We start from the raw sequence: 5,704 nt of genomic DNA on the forward strand, positions 1-5,704 counted from the left end.
GGCGGCTGGTAGGGGGGTAGCCAGGGCTGTGCAGCAAGCAGTGCCTTGCTGGGACCGCCCGGAGGGTTCAGCCCCGGACCCCGGCATGGCGGGACGGCAGCCGGTCCCCTTTGTCCTGCAGCATGGCCTCTTCCCAGCGGGGTCCTCTGTGCCTGGCCCTGCATCTATGTTGTCCCCCCACAACCCAGCAAGGACGGGGTCTGGCCCCGCTGCAGAGTTGGTGGGGGTCTGCCCCATGGCTGATGATGGAGAATGGGGGATGTGTCTGAACTCAGAGCTGGGTGGTGGTGTGTGCCCCCCCCACCCTGAGAGCTGTCTTGCTGGTGGGGTGGGGGCTTTCAGATTTCAGGGTCACTGTTTTGGGCGAAAAGTCCTGGGTCTTTGGTCTTGGTCCCTTTTCTGACTGGGGACTGTGGTGCTGCCAAGCGGTCAGCAGGGATTTTGGGGCAGTGCCATGCATTTGCTTTTGTGGGGCTGAGCGCTGTACTGGGATGTTCCTGTCCCTGGCTACGGTCCTCGTCCCAGCTTTGCCTGTGGGTTTGTTTCCCGGGCTCAGCCTCATAGCGTGTTCTTGTTTTTGCCTCTGGTAAAGAGTTGCCCTGACCTGTGCCAGAACAGCTGCCCTGTGGTACGGACCGGCAATTGTTTGGTAGCAGGAGCTGCTATTGTTATTGCAATGAATCACATTTCATATCAGAGCTGCTCTTGCCGGGCTGAGCACTGGCCAGAAATGGGGACACAGATGGTCCTTGCCACAGAGATGAAGTAACCCAGGCCACAGGTTGGGAGGGTGTCAGACATTCAGCATACCGGTGTTGTGCGCTGGCAGCAAGCTGCTGGGCACTGCATGGGGTTTGGGATGGGTGGGTGGGGAGATTGGGATGGAGATGAGAAAAGGAGGTGAGGAGTGGGAGGTGTCAGGGTAGGGAACAGGCAGCCTGGCCCATGCTGTACCGGTGTTAGAGGCTGAAGATCTGGTTGGAGTCCCGTGAGGGAGTAGGTCTCGGCTGGGACCCACCAAGGCTCCTGCCAGGCTCTAGAAGCTGCGTGTCTCGGCACCACTGCTGGGGGATGTGCTCGCTCCCTCTTCCTCGGGGCTTGTGCACAAGGTAGGGCTGGTGGCCTCTCAGCCCTGGACACTCAGCACAAGCTGGGGGGTTGTCACTGAGGCTTTGCCATGGGGTTGCTCTCTGAGGAGCCTCTGGCTTGCCCAGAAACCTAAGTCCTGATATGAGTGTCTGTGGGAAACAGTAACTCCCTTTCCCACTGCAGCCTGTTTCCTCTCTCCCTCCTGTTCAGACCTGTCCTGCTCTCCATGTCCTCTTGTTGCTCATTCCCTGATGCCCTTTTTCTCCAGCTGAGCCCACTTCTCCTTTTTAATACCCTTTATTCACCTCATTCCCCAGCTCCAAGCACTGATCTGTCCCCTGGGATTTCCCCATTTTTATCCCTTCTGCTGGGATGGCCCTTTCTCTGCAGTGCTCTGAGATTGTTTCCTCTTTTCCCTGGTACTTGCTGGGGCAATTGGGCTCACAGGGAGAGGGAATGTGCCCTGGAGTAAAGCCTGCCCTATGCCTTCCTCCAGCCAAACCCTTGCCCCTCTGGGGTGGAGCTGGCCCAGTCTTGGGCCCCACAGCCTGAGCGGTCCTCCCCCAGGAGCACAAAGAACAATCCCTGCTGCGACCTGTGCTACCAGTGGCAGATTAAAGGCTGATCCCAAAGGCTTGCAGTGGGTCAGAGTTTATAAACACAAAGGGGCTTTAATGCAGCCCGGCTTGGGAGGGATCAGTGCCCCCATGGGCAGCGCACGGGGTGGTGTCCTGGGCTGAAAGGACATGGGTCCTGCACGGGGTGTGTGTCTGGATGGAGAAACTAGGACTGTGCTGGCGGAGGTAGGGCTGGGACGGCATGGCCTTCCCATAGAGAGGTTCCTCGTGGGGCTTGGCAGAAGGATGCTCAGGTTGTGCACCCTGCTGCCCAGACCCCATGCCTGTGCCGTGCTTGCCACAGCCTGGGGAGCTGGCTGTGGGCAGCATGAATACAGTGGCAGAGCCCGGGTACCATGATCAGGTTATTGCTTTCAAGGGACATGGTGCTTGGATGTGTTTTGTAGGCTGGGACCTGGCTGCTGTGGCTGGTCCCTTCTTTGGGACCTGCACTCTGTGCATCTCTGCGTGTCCTGGTACCTCCTGGCTCACTGAGCATCAGGAATAACACCCCACTTTCCTTCTTCTCTGGGCCATGAGCTCCACTGGTCCCCCCACAGCCTGGGACCAATCTGCAGACAGGGGCTTCTTCCTTGGGGGCACAGCCTGGTGGTCCTGCCCTGGCATGCCCTGTGAACTGGCCTCACCCCACAGGGCTTTGACCTGGGTCTGGCCCAGGGTGGGAGAGGAGGCTCTGGCAGGATCCCAATCCTCCCTGTGGCTGAGCACAGGGCATCGTGTGCCCAGCCGATAAGAGAGCAGGATGTCTGAACTAGAAGCGAGCCCACTGCTCTGCCTGCCACACACAAGCCATCAAACTTCTGCTGGAGTTCAAGGCGAGCAGGCAGCACCGATGGCCGCGTTGCTGCCAGGCAGCATCCACACTGTGAACGGCACACGCGTTTCAGTGTTGTCAGGTGCCCTGCAGCAGCTTCCGGCTGTGTACCCCCTAAAATGTGAAAAGCTGAGGATGGAGGGGGCAGACATATAGGGCAGAGCCTCTGGTCTCCATCCTTATTGCCTGGCTCTGCCGAGGGGTGCCTCTTGCTCTGTGCAAATGTTCCTGAGTCCCTGCGGTGCATGGTCCATCCCTGTGTCCCAGTGGTGAGGTCTCCTGGGAGCAGCCTGCTGCATCGGTGCCTTTCCTATGTGGGATTAGCAGCAGCCCGCTGGCTCCTCACCCTGCCGAAAGCTGCTCCTACCCTTCCTCCCAGGCTGCAGGACATGCCGAGCAGCACGCTGGTAATGGCAGCGTCTGCCTGAACTCGGCAGGAAAGTGTTGTTGGATGGTGTTGGATGTCAAGGAGGGAAGGGAGCTGGCGCTTGCAGCAGCGCCAGTATCCCAAAATGGGAGGGCTGAGAGGGAGCGAGCAACAGGGTGAGAAAGCACGAAGGAAGGAGTGAGTGAAAGGGGGGAAACTCGGCTGGATCGCAGGCTGCTGGGGGAAGAGGGGCGGCGTTTAGTGCTCAGCTGGACCGGAGGGGCTCTGTGTGGCTGAGCATGGAGGCTTTCTCGCCTGCAAGGGCAGGCAGCTCCTGTTGGTACCCTACTACATTTTTGTGCTGGGACCCCTGCAAGGAGTCCTATTCTTGCATGTTATCTCCCAGCGTGCTCATCTCAGCAGCAAGATTGTTTCCCCCAACATTTTTGGGAGTGCTTTGCAGTCCCTGCTGGGGCTGTGGGTGCTCAGAGGTAGGGCAGGGCATGCAAAGAGCTGCAGCACCCACTGCCGAGGTGCAGCCACATCTGTTGTGGTGAGTAGCAGCAGTTCAGCAGAAAGGAGACCTGGCACCATGCAGCTTTCCGAGGGAGAAGACGTGCTCTGGTGGGGAGCGTGGGAGGCAGGCTGAAATTATGCAAATCGACATTTGGGCAGGGCAGTGGGTTAATGTTCATGGCAAAGGGCTGCGAGATTGCGAATGCCCCCATGTGGAAGGGACCCGAGTATTGCAGGGCTCCTCTGAGCCACACTGAGGCTGGGGCAGGTGCCGAGAGCCCGACCCAGCGCCTGGGCTGGGCTCTCCTTGATGCTCTCTTGCAGCGCTTGGTGCATGTGCCAAGGGGGCCCAACCCTGCACAGCTGGGCTTGCAAGATGCCTCCCCGAGTGGGTGGCCTGGCTGTGCCGTAGCTGCGCCCAGATCCACGGGATGGGGAAACACACCTGGGTGGCTTCAGTGCGTGGATAAGTGCTCGTGGGTCCTCTTGGCTCTGATGCCAAGAGGCCCCTGGGGAAGTCTGTTGTGTTGGGATGGATCGGACTGACTCCTGGGTGCAGCTGCAGCCCTTGGGGTGTTCAAAGCTGCTGAGCTGAGCTGGTGGGAGGCTGTGAGGAGGTTCCGGGGCGCCCTTGGCTATGGGAACAGACGGGCACGGGGGAATGTGGGAGCCTGGGGTGCATGGCATGGTGCTGACACAGCAGGGCAGGTGCCAGCACGGTGCTATTGCTCAATCTACAATATGATGTTTGAGTTGCTTTCTGTTAAGGCAGAGTCCCTGGAAGTGAGCAGAAAGCGGGGTGCCAGGGTGGGCCGTGCCAGTTGAGGCATGTGCAGCGAGCCAAGGCACCACGTGCCAACCCCAGGCTGCTGTGCCTTACCTGTGCCGGGACTGCCCCAACGTGAGTGCCCCTTGGGGGTCTCCCCATGCTGATAGGCACCCTCATGCTGCAGGAGGGGAATCCTCCCTAGGGAGCAGCAAACGTGGCTCTTGTGTGCAAGCTGTGACCACCTCATGCAGATAGTGCCAGGTGGGGCAGGAGAGTGGGGACAGGGTGGGGGAAGATATGGGGTGTTTTCAGAGGAGGGTTGGTGTACTCTGGATTTTGGTACATAATCAGTGTCTGGGGGGCAGGTAACCTTTGTGTGAGCAAGGTGGGCAGGATGAATCTCAGCTTGCTGCAGCATAGCTGGGTGCATCCCAGGGTAGTGCCATGCAAGCAGGCATGGACAGGGCACTGCAGCCTGTCCTGGGGCGCACATATTCCTGCCTGACACAGGCAGCCATGGCTTGCCCAGCCCTCTGCTTGCTGCCCCTTCTTCGTATGCCTTTGGGAGTAACGCATGTCTGGGCAAGTGACTCTGGAGCATCACTCCTGAGTATCAGAAGTGCTCCAGAGATGCATCACCAGTGATGCTGGAGGGAGCCCTGAGGGCTGTTCCCATCTCTGCAACTCTCGGTGTCCCTAAGCACCCTCCAGCCCTTCTCAGCCTGGTTTTGCCATGGCCATCCGCTCTCCAGGGCAGCAGCTGCACCAAAGGCTCCCAGCAGTGCCCATGCCTGGATCCTCGCTGAGAGGAGAGCGGGATCCTGCTGGGCTTGTGGCCTCGCATAGGACATCTGGGCCTGGGAAAGTGTGCCTCTTCCTTTCTCACCCCTGAGCTGGAATCCACTCCTATTAATAGCAAGTGGCTGTCGATAGCTGTTGTCAGCGGCAGGGATGGGGACCAGAGCAGTGCCTGCTGAGCCCCTCCTGCATCCCGGCCAGGCCAGCAGGCATTTGGCCCCGCCAAGGGACAGAGATGGTATCGGGGCTGGACTGCACCTGCTAAATACTCCTCCATGTCCTTGCACCCTGAGGAGCTGATGGAAGCAGGTGTAGATGCTGCCCCTTGCTGCTGGGTGCGTGCACCCCTTTGCCCCAAGCCTGTCCCAACCTGGCACCCGCTGCTCCTGCCCTCGTGGGCTGGCATGTGCCAACAGCCTGTCTGCAATGATGAGCATGCTGGTAAGGACAAGTCAGAGGAGAAGCCCATGAACTACCTGTCATGCCAGTCAGGGCAGGGGCATAATCCTTATGGGCCATGTTTCTCTGCTTGGGGCAAATCCAAGTCCCACATCCCTTTGCCTGGAGCTGGATGCATGCAGAAGGGCTAGTGATAGCCAAGGTGTTTGGTTGGGGCATCTGAGAAGAGGCTCTGGCGCACCTCTAAGGCAAGCTCCAGTGACATGCTGGGATCCCGGGCTTTACTGGCAGCTCTGGAGGAGAGTGATGGTGCG

The 5,704-nt window shown here is 59.3% G+C and overlaps 1 protein-coding gene across 1 annotated transcript in view; it reads left to right on the forward strand.

Moving 5' to 3' along the window:
* The window catches only part of CA9 (carbonic anhydrase 9), a 17,204-nt gene that overhangs the window by 925 nt on the left and 10,575 nt on the right, over window positions 1-5,704 (forward strand). The gene's annotated exons all lie outside the window — the stretch shown is intronic.

Source organism: Aptenodytes forsteri, unplaced genomic scaffold, assembly GCF_000699145.1.
Source record: "Aptenodytes forsteri isolate BGI_AS27 unplaced genomic scaffold, ASM69914v1 Scaffold120, whole genome shotgun sequence".
NCBI classification, from domain to species: domain Eukaryota; kingdom Metazoa; phylum Chordata; class Aves; order Sphenisciformes; family Spheniscidae; genus Aptenodytes; species Aptenodytes forsteri.